Source organism: Amborella trichopoda, chromosome 8, assembly GCF_054954075.1.
Source record: "Amborella trichopoda isolate Santa Cruz 75 chromosome 8, AtrichopodaSantaCruz75HAP2 v2.0, whole genome shotgun sequence".
NCBI classification, from domain to species: domain Eukaryota; kingdom Viridiplantae; phylum Streptophyta; class Magnoliopsida; order Amborellales; family Amborellaceae; genus Amborella; species Amborella trichopoda.
In genome coordinates, this window is record NC_142343.1 from 8,856,506 (window position 1) to 8,869,728 (window position 13,223).

General features: G+C 43.4%; 1 protein-coding gene across 7 annotated transcripts in view; it reads left to right on the forward strand.

The window, feature by feature from the left end:
• Positions 1-13,223, forward strand: part of EMB2766 (structural constituent of nuclear pore) — a 47,717-nt gene that overhangs the window by 23,550 nt on the left and 10,944 nt on the right. For 2 of the 7 annotated variants that reach the window (XR_016061523.1, XM_088874854.1), the window contains exon 2: positions 112-164. The exons of the other annotated variants lie outside the window; for them this stretch is intronic. The gene's annotated coding sequence lies outside the window, so the exon portion shown is untranslated. The remainder of the gene's footprint in view (positions 1-111; positions 165-13,223) is intronic. 7 annotated transcript variants of the gene reach the window in all.

The window sequence follows — 13,223 nt, forward strand, 5'->3', positions numbered from 1 at the left end:
ATTAGGGATCTTTTTTTTTTGGTTATTTTTTCATGTGGAGGATATGAAATGTGGTTTCTATTTGTATAAGGAGGATATCGATATATGCATTGATATATTGCTTCACTTTAGGTTTGCTTGAACTTGAGAGAAGAAGTGAAAGTGGCGCGTCTATGCGAGGAAGTGTAAGTTTATGGATGTGTTTGCATGTGTTTTGTGACACTCATGGAGTTTCACCGTGGTTGTAAAAAAGGCAGAAAAGTTTAAATAAACATAAATAATCAAAGTGAGTTGCAAGAAATGTTGGGAATAGAACCTTGCTAGTAGAGGTTGTTATTTTTCCGCAAATGAGTTAGGAACCTTTTTAAATCATCTTAATTAAAAAGTCATTATGATTGAATAAGTAGCAAATCTCAACAAATACACGTTTAAATGATTATAAAAGATTTTACTCGCCAGAATAATGAACGGAGGTTTGAGTTCAAATTCAGAACTTCAGAGATATGGATTCGATTGGGATAAAGTTTCGACAACCAAATCTGTTTGAATCATCATTAACTGTCAAACTGAACGATGACCTGAAGATCATGACGAGCTAAAATATCTCAACAAGATTTTTCTGTAAAGTCTATAAAAGGACCCTGATTGATGAGAAGAAAATGACCCATTTCTTCAGGTCCTTTAGCAAGTTTTTTTTTATCTTGTAGTGGAGCACAAAGCAAAGCTGCAGTAGGAAGCAGCACAAGAAAACATTGTTCTTAGGTTAACCGCAGTAAAAACTCATCCGTTATATCTCTCACCAGTGAGGCCATAAAGGTTGATCTACATTGTTCTAAGTACACTTTCGATATCTTTGGACTAATTGATCAAGGGTGTTCCTTGCTCGACAAGTGCCTTTTGTAACCGTTCAAAACGCTTCTCGTACCCACATACAAATCAATAAAGAAACTCGAATCTCTTCTCCCATTTTTGTTGTCTTCTCTGATTATTTGGAATTCATCATATACTTGTAAGGACACATTTTGGGCGGATCAGATCTTTGACGACTCCACTAGGGAAGATATTACCTTTCATCCTGTCAGTCCAAGGTCTTAAGGTCCAAAGATCAAAACCAATAGAAGATGTGACGATGACTCACAGATTCTCCACACTCAGAATTGTGGTGGTGTCACATGTTGCCACCAGAAGAGAGCAAGGCATTTGGAGCTTGCAGGCACAAAGCCAAAAACTCAAGTGTCTCCAAAACATAAAGATTAGGGCACAAAGCCCTCCAAATCATCGCTCACGGCACAGCAAAGGGTATCAAGCGTGTGGAAGGCCACTGGCACAAAGCCACCAAATTCAGCCTCTCTCCAGCGATATGATCAGGGCACAAAGCCCACAAAGAATACAATCCCCGCTAGTCATATGCATCCCGAGCTATTTCCCACAATATCGGCCCGAAACCACTTGATTATCTCCTCTCCCGTTTGTCGAGCAGCACCTAATCAACATGCATGGACCCAAGGCGACCACAGATGGGTCAGTGTGAATTAGAACCTACATACAAGGTGTCACCGCCAAGTCACTCCACTCTGACTCCCAAAGTTCTGAGGGCCTTACCTATGAGGGAACGTTTGGCTGAAGGTTCGGTTACCCCCTAATAGGTGCTGATCCAGAGGTCCTTATGAGGCCCAACCAACAAAGGGCCTATGGTAACGCCCTGATAGGATAAAGCCACTGAGCACAAAGCCCGTCCCTCAGAAGCAGCATCAGGGCACAAAGCCCACCATGAATCTGTGAGGTGGTCACCCGCTAATGGATGGTCGCCTTCAGTGCTATAGCTCCCGACCATACTTCCGGACTCTGACCTCAGACATCAACACACAAATCCTTTGGGAACAAAACCCATTTTGTCATCATCTAGTACAAATATGCCAAGGTACGTGCTATAAAAAGGACTTATATGTCAAATTCTGAGATGCAATATCCCCAAAAGGGGATAAATCTAATAAAACATGGTGCCTCGAATGTTCCATTAGACGGCGCATGCACGAAACAAAGGAACCCTAGGCAAAGGGCTCTTGAGGCCACTCTAGGTAAACAAAATGTTGAGATAGTGTATGATCACAGCGGAAGACTGTACACAATGACCGTCACTCATCGAGATGTACCACTCGAGTTTAGGGTGACTTTTACTCCAACTATTGCTCCCACAAAGGGGGCAGATGACGAATTAAGTCAACTCACCAGAAACGAGCAATTGAGAAACCAGCCCATAATAAGGTCAATGATTGGCTTGGTATGTATATTTTTGGGTAAAAAAAGCAGGGGCATTTGTATGTCGTACTGCCAAGGTTCTTCGGCCAATCATGGCAAGAACCCATAAGCAATGCCACATTGCCTTAATGCCGAAAAAAGTCATGGAGTTCTAACCCCTAGAGTGGTCTAGGAGACCACGATTCAGGTTCAGACTGTAGTTGGGGAGAGTTACTAAGGCACACGATACTGCATTCAAAACATGTCTAATGCCTGGATTCGAGGCAAAAATGGTTCACGCGAGTCAAAGAATTACAGCTCAAGTAATGGTTGCAGGGAAAATAGCTAGAACACTGGGGCATCAAACATGGCCTTAGGGAGTGGAACAAGAAACATTTAGAGAAAGACAGTAGAACATTTATATTTGGCTAAGAATAATGCAGTCAGGATGACCAGCAAAGCTAAGAGCAGGGGGCAAGACCCTCACCAAATCCAGGAAGCCTCAAAGACTCAGACTCCTTGGAAAGTTCCAAGACATCGCCAGATATTATCACCTATCCACCATTGGACCTGGCCTTCCAGAAACTGATTGTTAAAGTGGTTGCAGGATCAAGGCTCGAGGATGGGAAAGGCTAATTGAACCTTTCATATACTGGTTTGCGACGCACATATGGAGGGTAGTAAACTCCTTGATTAGATGATAATAAGGCAGACCCATGGAGCCCCTAGGCAGTGCCAAAAGGCGCACAACGAGTAGGTGTGTCCTCACATTGTTTGTGAACTCATCATCTACGCATTCCAGAGGTTCAAATTGGCTAGTGATCAAGGAAAACATACTCCTAGACTTTAATAGCGCATAGCGCAAGGGTTGAAGGAATGGAACACTTGCCATTAGCAAAGAAACTGGAGAGGCGAAGGAGGGATGGCACCAACATCATCCACAACTTCTTGACAGAAAAACATTTCAGCCCTTTGATGCGCATAGGGAGTCATGAGACCCTAAATTAGGTTACGTCATGCAAGATGATCAATGTTACTGCTTAAAAGCAATAAAACAAGAAGTCTTAAGAAGAGTGAAATGATAGCAAGAGCTGTATGGGCGAACCAAAGGTAAGGTGGACGAAGCATCGTCCCAACTGGGGAAATAAAGGTACCTCAAGAGAAAACCAGAAAGGCAGCTAGTATGCCAAACCCCGACATCCAATGCCAGACTAGAAGTGTGATCAAGGCGAAGAAAGCCGACCCATCCGAAAGGCGAGAGCCACTTATTGAAGGATAGGTCTTTGAGCTTGACATTTCGGAGAAGGCCACCTCAGAAGAAAAGGACAAGTTAAAGCAATGCCAAGACAGAGTTGAAACTAAAGATTCCCCAATAGAGGGTGAGAATCAGCCTGGTCCATTGTGCATTGAACAATTCCTCTGGGAAGAAGAAGAGTGTATGAAGAAAAGCTTGAAATAGTGGAGACTCCAAATGACAGACACCTTGAGGAGTGACGTGTCATAACTCAATAGCCAAGGAAAGAGGCTCCCTACAAGTTGTCTTGGTTGATCAAATCTTTCCAGAGGAGGAAGGGAGATGGCACCTAAAAGAGAATGTCAAGAAGGTGAAAGACCAATGCAGAAGAGAGCCATTGTGATGATGGTGTGGACGAAACCTAACCCTGAGCAAGAAGTCGCCGCCCTCTAAAAGCTCTCGTAGCTCAAAAAGATGCCGAGATAGCTGCCATGAAATAACCATCTCCTTATCTCAGGAATACGCATCAACATCACAACCAAGTGCCAATGAACCGGCATTACCCCCACCTTTAACATAGGTAATTACCCCTACCATAGGCCTACAATTGTAGGCGCATTCCCAGCAATATGGCTCCAGCGCGTGATGCCAATGAACTTGGCAGCTCTAACATCCGCTACCACACAAATGAGCCATGAGGCGATTTTGACAACGGTCATGGAAGGCCACAGGCGTTTGCATGTACTGGGATTATGAGTACCTAAGCTATACCAAAAGCCATTGTGTTGTACCTTGCATATTTCGATCCACCGCCATTTTTTCCCTTCTAACCATGAGAGGCCAAAGATTCCTCAATTTGAAGGAACTGGTCGACTCAGCAGCATTTGGGCCATTATCTTTCAGCCAACGTACCAAGACTCGGCCGAGTCTACTCGGACACCGTCGAGTTACTCGGGCAAGGCTAGTTTTTCCCAAGTATGTTGTACATTGAGGCATGTATAGGTTATACATAATGATACAATACCTTGAAGTAAAAAATCATCAAATATCATTATGGCAAGAATACCCTCTTGCTTGCCAGTTTAGCACTAGTTCAAATCCACCCCTCTCCAAATAAAAAAATAAAAAACAAACGCTTCCAAATTTTTTATAAACCCAACCATTTTTTTAGGAGTTAAAAAAATAGGTTCAAAATGTGCCACCATGGGGATTGAACTCATGATTTCCCATAAAGGAGCTTACAAGGGCAGCAAACCTAACCAAAACACCATCTTACAATTACTTAAAAAAAATAGGAGTTACTATATATTGATTTTTTCTTTTTGTTATATACCTCGGGCTAGACTCAGGCGAGCTACTCGGACTCGCCCGAGTAACTCGCCTCAGCCAAAGTCCGAGTACTTTGGCTGAGTTGTTTTTCTGTACACTGCTTTCAACCAACACAAGCACCTAACAGAGCACATTTCGATCAGGCAATTTGTAGAGGCCTTACCAACAATAGCTTTTACTTGGTATTTCCCATCTATTGTCAGAATTGATCACTTCATGGAGGCAGCTTGAGTAAGCCTTTTACATACGATTTTAAAGTGTTGAAAGGGATGCCCTCCCGCATGAACTCATGAATACCAAGCAAAAGCCCAATGTGCCGGTGTACCAATTTATAACAAGATGGCAGAAACTTAACCTAAGCGAAAGATCTCCAATGGATTAAAAGTTGATCATCCAATTGTTTACACAAAGTATGCACCAAGAAACCATTATTCCACTACAAGCAGCCGCCCTTTGATTTCAACGATATGACATCTAGGGCTTTCAAAATTGAAAGAATACTCCCGGCAAATAACTCGAAACCAGTTGTAGTCGATGGAAATAACCAGAAGCGAAAATTTAAATCCTCTCCATCAATGGCCGCATAGCAACCATGGTATTTCAAAAGCGAAGGCAAAGGGAACAACCAAGGAAACAAACAACAGTCATTGAAGATGGGAACAACCAAAACGAAACGGAGGTGAAGCGCAGCAACCCCGAGGTGGTGTGCAGATTCCTCCCTCGCCCCCAAGCCTCCCAGCCCCACAATATGGGTATAAACCTTCCTTGGAAGAGTGGCTATTAAAAGAATACTCCTTCAAACGAGAGCATGTCCCCACATTTGTAAAGGACTTGCTAGCACATGGGATGATTGGGCTACCACCTCCAAAGAAACCGGAGGAGGTTGGGAAGGATAAAGACCCAAACTATTGTATCTACCACATGATGTTGGGTCACGTGGTAGAGGATTGTTGGCCACTTAAAGACATGATTGAGGACATGCTCAAGAAACACAAAGATCACTTTAAGCGCAGAAAGTGAAGAAGTTGTCGAACAGGTTGTTGCGCCCATGGTCATCAAGGCGCCTTCATAAACCTCTCATAAGTACTTCCCCTTTGATTAAGAGGAAGTGGTTTGGGTCTTTTGGAACGTGGTGCCGGCTGGACTCATATAGACTTGAATTGCAAAGAAATCCCTAATAAGGGCCTTATTGGCCCAATGTGAATATGATGATGCGCCTGGTCACACCTCGCATGAGTGTTGGGCAGTAAAGGATAAAGTACTGTTCTTGATCAATGAAGGGCATATTATGGTGGAACCTGGGATTCCCAACAAGCCCGTCACTCAAGACATGCATTTGGAACCCCCAATTCTGTGCACGGAAAAATTCAGTGGTTCGACTCAAACCGCCCCTTCGAGATGCAAGTAATGACGGAGGTTATGAAGATAGATTTCCCTTGTAGAACGAAAGGAGATCCTACAAGCATGGGATTATGCCGCCACTGCTGGATCGATCCACCCACTTGAAGTTAAGATGCCATTCGGAATATCAACATATCTCATCTAAGATAGTGTGGATATAATGGGAAGATTGGTCATGTGGAAGCATCATGCTGAGCAATTAAAAGCGAAATTATGCGCCTCATTAGAGAAGAAAAAGCGATGATCACCATAGCTACCCAAGATAGGCTGCCAACACCCAATGAATTAGGAACCGAACAACAAACTTTGGTAGGTTCACCAAATCCGTCGAAATAAAAGGATTCACCGAGTAAGGTTGTTCAGAATCCAATCACCTAGGGGAAAGAGAACCAGTAGAATCTAAACTATTTAATGAATGATCTGAGCATCAGGTGTTTTTTGTTCCCATCTTTCCTAAAGAGAGGATAACAAAGGCGGATGGGTATTGTATGTTAGCAAAGCTGACATAAGAGGATGCAACGGTTAGATTTAAGACTCGTCAAGATGCTCTACATTTGGCCTTCATAGCAATGGAACTTTCTCAAATGAGCCAAAAAAGGAAATGCCACCTGAGGCGGTTCTAGCGGGGAGAGTCCCCAACAGCTAAGACAAGTTTCCTCCCTACGCTTAATGAGTTTGTGCCTAAGCCATGAACACAAGACGATGCCAACGGGTAGAGTCCCCACCAACAGGAAGATGGCCCTCAAGCATGATGTGCCACTTGGCGAAGATAACCAAACTGAAACCTTCATCAGGGGCCCATCAGATTTTTTTATGATCGCATAGGAAAACATTGCCAATTCGACTCCCTAGAACAAGGAGGAATTTCGAACAAACAGAAGCTCCAAACTTGCAAGCTCCACTAGCCAAACGGTCCCTAAGCAACTAAGACTCACTATCTAGCAATAACAAATATAGTGTGGTCCTCATCTGCGTAAAATCCGAGCCTTAAAAGAATATATATAATGCCCTCATGATGCCAAAGGAGTTGAGGGAGGAGCTCATTAAAAGCATTGAGCTCCTCGATTATGAAACGAGGTTGGCAGAGTGGATTATGATCCTGCCCTTGCAAGAAATTGCTTTTCTATGACTTTCATTAACAATAATCTGTACATGAAATGCCATAACCGGCCACTATTCGTGATTGCAATCTTGCACAAGATGTGTTAACTGAATCATGATGGATGGAGGATCGGTGGTGAGTGCGCACTTTACATGACTTAAACATGTGAATTTCAGACTTGAAAGTTGCAAACTTCTTGTGCAAAAGTTCAACCAATCAGGTCAGCCAGCCATAGGAACAATCTGGCTGAAGCTGAAGAATGCAGATATTACCACGTATGTCGGTTACTACGACACCTGTGGATGAACGATAAGGGGTTGTTCCATCCACGCTTCAGCAATGTTCTTATATTCTCAGGATGGGAAACAATACATTGCCGCTTGGCAAGGCAAAATTCCATTATATGCCAAAGTGATGTATTACCTCACAAGTGAAAGAAAGTCGTTGGAGATGGAGCCAGAGCAATCACATCCAAGCTTATGGACTTTTACATCCAGGATGCAGAAATTGATGTGGCAAACCCTATGGAATAGAATTTGGACGATGAAAGCATCGACGATGCAATGATCCGTGCATTTGAAGGGATAGATGATGTGAATGTTGTTAAACTGTTGACCACTTCGTACCTTAGAGGAATAAGTCCCAACAAGGCTAATGTCACCAAGGCACAAAGCCAGACAACCAAGTCGTTAAAAGGATCAATACTCGTTGAGACAAAGGCTGCAACATCACGAAGGCAGGATGATGCATCAATAAATAAAACGGTTCCCTAGAAGTCGAATGTCATAAGGCACAAATCCCGACCATCCCCATCGAGTCATTAACCAATGTGGCAAGTGAGGGAAGGATCAAGGTTATGGCCCTAACATATAAAGATGGCGTGTCCAAACCTCAATGGCATAGACACAGCACTCAAGCACATAATATGCAACGTAGAATGGATTATGAGCCTTCCACCAACTAGGAATTAACCAATGTAGTCGCAACCAAGGTCTAGGATATTTCGCAGTCAGTGGTGGCAAAATTAAAATCAAGAAAAACTGCCTCCAACATCATTTTGACAGTCGAAGAAGATGAATGCAAGGATCCACTTGGAACAGCCCAAGTTGCTGCAGGGGTAAACTAGAGAAGAAGTCGTTCGATACAATCATTCAAAACAAGTGATAACATAAAAAGCCCCTCAAGCCAGTCCAATATGGGTGACAACTCTAAAATCACCCCTAACAGGTCTCGCGAAGACGATAACCCACGACCTACCATCATCAATTTCCATCTAGATGATGACACATGCTGCCCTCAACACTTATCAAGTTGTAACACAGATTCCCATGATCAAGTTGGGGACGACCCTAGTGAAGAGAATGGTCCTTCACAAAGACATAGGCCGCTCCATAGCAAAGGAGGGTGGTCAAAGTACCATGAATGGACTTGTGGAAGTAGCTCAGGAGATTAGGGTGACCCGAGGACTACGTTCCATAGCGCAAAATTGGGCCCAAATAAAGGACCTATGTGTTGGATTTATCCATGAAAACATGGATGTCTTTGCTTGGACAAAAAAGGCGATGTCAAGGTTACACCCCAGAATAGTTGTTCATAGATTGGTAGTCGACCTAGAGGCAGTCCCGATCAAACAGCGCCCGCACAAGTCATAGCCCCAAGATTAAGGTGGAGTTAGACATGCTCCTTAAAGCTGGATTCATTCGAGAGGTGAAGTATCCGACGTGTACTGCTCGCCCAACACAATGATGAAGGAAAGGAAGTCGCATTGTATTATTTAAGACATAACATGAGTGGTGTTTAACACAATTATTCTCTATCAAGTAGATGTGCATGGCTCTGGAGTTTGCAGCTCAGAAGTTCTGACACTATCTCTTGGAGCACCCAATACAGCTCATCTTACGGGCTGATCCTATTAAATACCTCATGTTACTACCAACACTTTCAGGCTGTTTGGCAAAATGGCCAATACTCTCTATGACGTTTGACATAACATATGTGTCCCAAGAAGCAATAAATGGGCAGGGCCAAGTCGATTTGGTCAATGAAGTTCTTTCAGATAAAGTCGTTGTTTGCATCCCATCCTTTCCGAAATGCAAAATGTAATTGAATAAGGCTTCAAAACGTTCAGATGCGAAGGTAGGCATCCTATTTGTAACCCCATAAGCGGCATTAGGCTTCAGAAGATTTGCTCAAACAATGAAGCGAAAAGAATCCAGACATTTATGGAGGCTCGCAGTTGGTAATAAGGCAGCTCAAAGGGATGTACATGGTAAGAATTTGTCCCTTACTTCAATGCTGCTAAGCATTGGCTTGCAATTTTTCATGAGGTTAGCCTTAGCCACATCGCTCGACACCTTAACTACCAAACCAATGCGTCAACAAAGCTTTTTTTGTAGAAAGATTACATCGATGAGCAAGTCCAAGGACACCACGCAGGGGGTCTCGGCAAAAAATGTGTTTAGTTTATCATGTACAAAATGGGCTTATAGAACTGCCCAATTACATAGATATACATGGAGCTTCCAAAAAATGCAGCAGGGCCAAAAAATGCTAGTATACAAAGGTATTAGGTTATATGCCAGTCCAGAGCAGAAAAGGAGGAGTTGGACCCGGCTTGAGCTTGCCTTAGCTGGGCTTCTAGCTCCCTCTTTTGCCAGTGGATCTGCGGAGTCGTTGGCCATCCTCCATATATGCTTCCAAGAGACGTCCATAGCCTTGCAAATGTGATCAATTTCATCACAGATAGAGATTAGGTCCCATGGGGGAGAAGATGCTTTGCTTGCCCATGAGATGACATTTTGTGAGTCTCCTTCCACTATGAGGTGCGGGCCCCAAGAACTGTTAAAGTTTTTCAAGCCTAAGAGGGCCAAGGCTTCTGCATGAGTGGAATCCTTGAGGCTAAGGTGCACTCAAAATGTTAGGAGCGTGTTGCTTTGGTCGTCTCTGTAGACCCCCCTTGCCCCTGCCGGGCCTGGGTTCCCCAGGGAACAATCGTCAAAATTTAACTTGATACAACCTATTGGCAGTGGTTGCCAGTTGTTAGGTCTAGTTTCCAACCTCGGTGTATTATTGAGGACATTTTTCCATTGAGTGAGGGACATGCTTCCAGGAATGCCTGAAAATACCTTATGGTTAGAGGCCCAGAAGGTTACCAAGGAGGTCACCTTGTGAAGGAGAGCTGATGTGTGAAGTTTTTGACCTTGAAAGATTCTATTATTCCTTTCCACCTAGACTGTCCAAATGGTTGCAACTATTGTCGCCTTCCAAAGGATTCTTCTGGCCTTTGGCCAACATAAGTCAAAATCGTACGATATCAAGGCCTTGACCGATGGAGGGGTGACCCAAATAGTTGCAAGACTTGACCCCAAAGATCGTAGGTAAAGTCGCATAGAATGAATAGATGGGGATTGGAATCCTCCTTGTATTGACATAACGCGCACCTATTAGGGATTAGGACCCCTCTCTTTTGGAGATGGTCCACCGTGAGGGCACTATGAGAGCCGACGAGCCAGTTGAAGGTCTGAACCTTGGGTCAGTGATCACCAACGTGGCATCTTCATATTGCAAATGAGACACCGTTGGGCCATGTCTACTGCTCCTGAATCCATAAAGAAGACCTGTCTGATATAGCCGAGAAATAGAGCGGGTAAAGACTTCCGTCGCTATAGCAAACAGGAAGGGGGAGAGGGGGTCACCTTGTCGAAGGCCCCTCGAGGACGGGAAGAATCCTTTTGGTGCTCCGTTGACAAGAATAGAAAAATGTGGATGGGAGTAACAACGTCTCATCCATTTCCTCCATCTGTCCCCGAAACGCATTCTGACCATCGACTCTTCCAGGATTAACAAGTCAACATGGTCATAGGATTTTTCCCAGTCTATTTTGAAGATATGCCCTGGTTTTTTCTCTCAGTGCCTCGAGTGGATGCCCTCGTGGGCCATCAAGGCCCTGTCGAGAATATGCCTGTTTTTGATGAAGGCAGATTGTGACGATGAGATGATAGAAGCGAGGATAGATTGCTGCCTAAAAGCAAGAACTTTTGCCAGAATCTTGTTGGAGGAATTGAGAAGACTGATAGGACGGAAGTCTTTGATTTCCTGAGCCCCTTCTACTTTAGGGACGAGTGCTAGGAAGGTGGCGTTCAAGGCTTTGTGAAGTGTACCCCATAAGAAGAATTCCCCGAAGAACTTGAGTAAGTTAGGATGGAAGGTATCCCAGAAGGCCTTAAAAGGAGCAATTGGGAAGCCGTCAGGGCCAGGGACCTTATCTTTGGCTAGAGTATTGATAGCTTGTTTAATTTCTTCTTTTGAAAAGGGTCTCTCTAGCCAGACGACTTGATCTTATGAGAGGGTTAATAAGTCAAGGGATGGCATCCTTGGTCTGGGACCGGGTTGAGCAGTGTATAGAGTCTGGAAGAACTCTATAATAGCCTACTCTATGTCTTCTAGTTGAGAAAGGTAGCAGTTGTTTACTTTGATCATCGAGATAGTATTGTCTCTCCTACGACAATTAGCTATCCGATGAAAAAAGGCAGTGTTTTGGTCCCCCGCTTTCAACCAGGAAATTATTGATCTCTGAAACCAATAGATCTCTTCTTTTTTAAGGGAGGACAGGTATTCCTGTTTTGTCTTTGACCTAAGGTCCTGCATTGAGGGTTCTGGATTCCTCAAGAAGATCAATCTTATTGATAGTCTCTAAAAGAGAAGACTTGATCTGAGAGAAGTTACTAGGCCTGGACCGACTAAGTTTTGAGAGAGGATTTGAGGAGTTGGATTTTGGTTTGAAGAATGTATCTTGCACTGCCCGTGACCTTTGAGGAAAAGGAGTTCCACCAGTTTTGGATGAGGGTATGTAAAGACTCTTCTTGAAGCCAGTGGAGTTCAAATCTAAAGGGTTTGGGCCCCCTCTTTACTACATTAGAATCAAGCAAAATGCGACGGTGGTCCAACGTAGGCTTGGGAAGGGCCAAAGATGAGGAACCTAGAAAGTGCTCCTGCCAGTTCAAAGATGGTCCATCACTTATCACATGGAAATCTAAGAAATCTAATGTTTTGAATTCCACATTTGAATCAGACTATCAGAGTATAGACCTGTCTTTTTCCAATAGTGTAGTAGTTTGACTGAGATGGCTTCCTAGTGATATGGGCATTCAACTTATTGCTCCAACTCTGCTTTATGAAGATAATGTAAGTCCATGAAAATTGCTAAATGGCCAGTCTTTAATGAAACAACGAGACATATTAAAAATTGTCTTTTCATGAGCAGTTTCAAAAGGGTGAGCTAGTTTTCATATATTCATTTTGTTGACGAATTGGTTAGATATCTTCAAAAAAGCTATTCCTAGCAAGCGAAATGATCCTTCTGTGATAGACTGATGCTTATTGATCACCTGCGTTAGTTTTCCTCTTAGAATCTTGACCATAGTTACCGGGAGTGCCCGTGTAGGGTTCCCCTTCCGCTTCGGAATCTCGATCTCGCACTTTGACTGGATCTCGATTCCAGGCGCTTCCTTGCTTATGGGAACTCGATTCCTATTATTTGGAAGCGAGGTCCCTAGCAAGCGGGATCTAGAGCCCCATGCCCAAGATCATGGTCCCAATATCATTTGGAACCACGATTCCATCATACCAAGAACCGAGTATCCGATACCATGGGGGTGAGATGCACTTATAAAGTTTATTTTATTCATGTATAGTATTCAGTTTTCCTCAAATTTTCTACGACGCACACATTTTGCAATGACACTTGTGTCAAATTTTAAAGAAAGCAACTAGAGTAGGGACAAGATTGGAAGGAGGTTCAAAGTTAGCCCTGTTGCAATTTTATTGTGAAGTGAGGTCACGATCACTACACTTCATTACGGTAAAAAGGATGGGTTACACTATCTGTTGATGTTTTGCACAATCGGTTAATGGTGCATTTCTAACAAAATAAGGTAATAT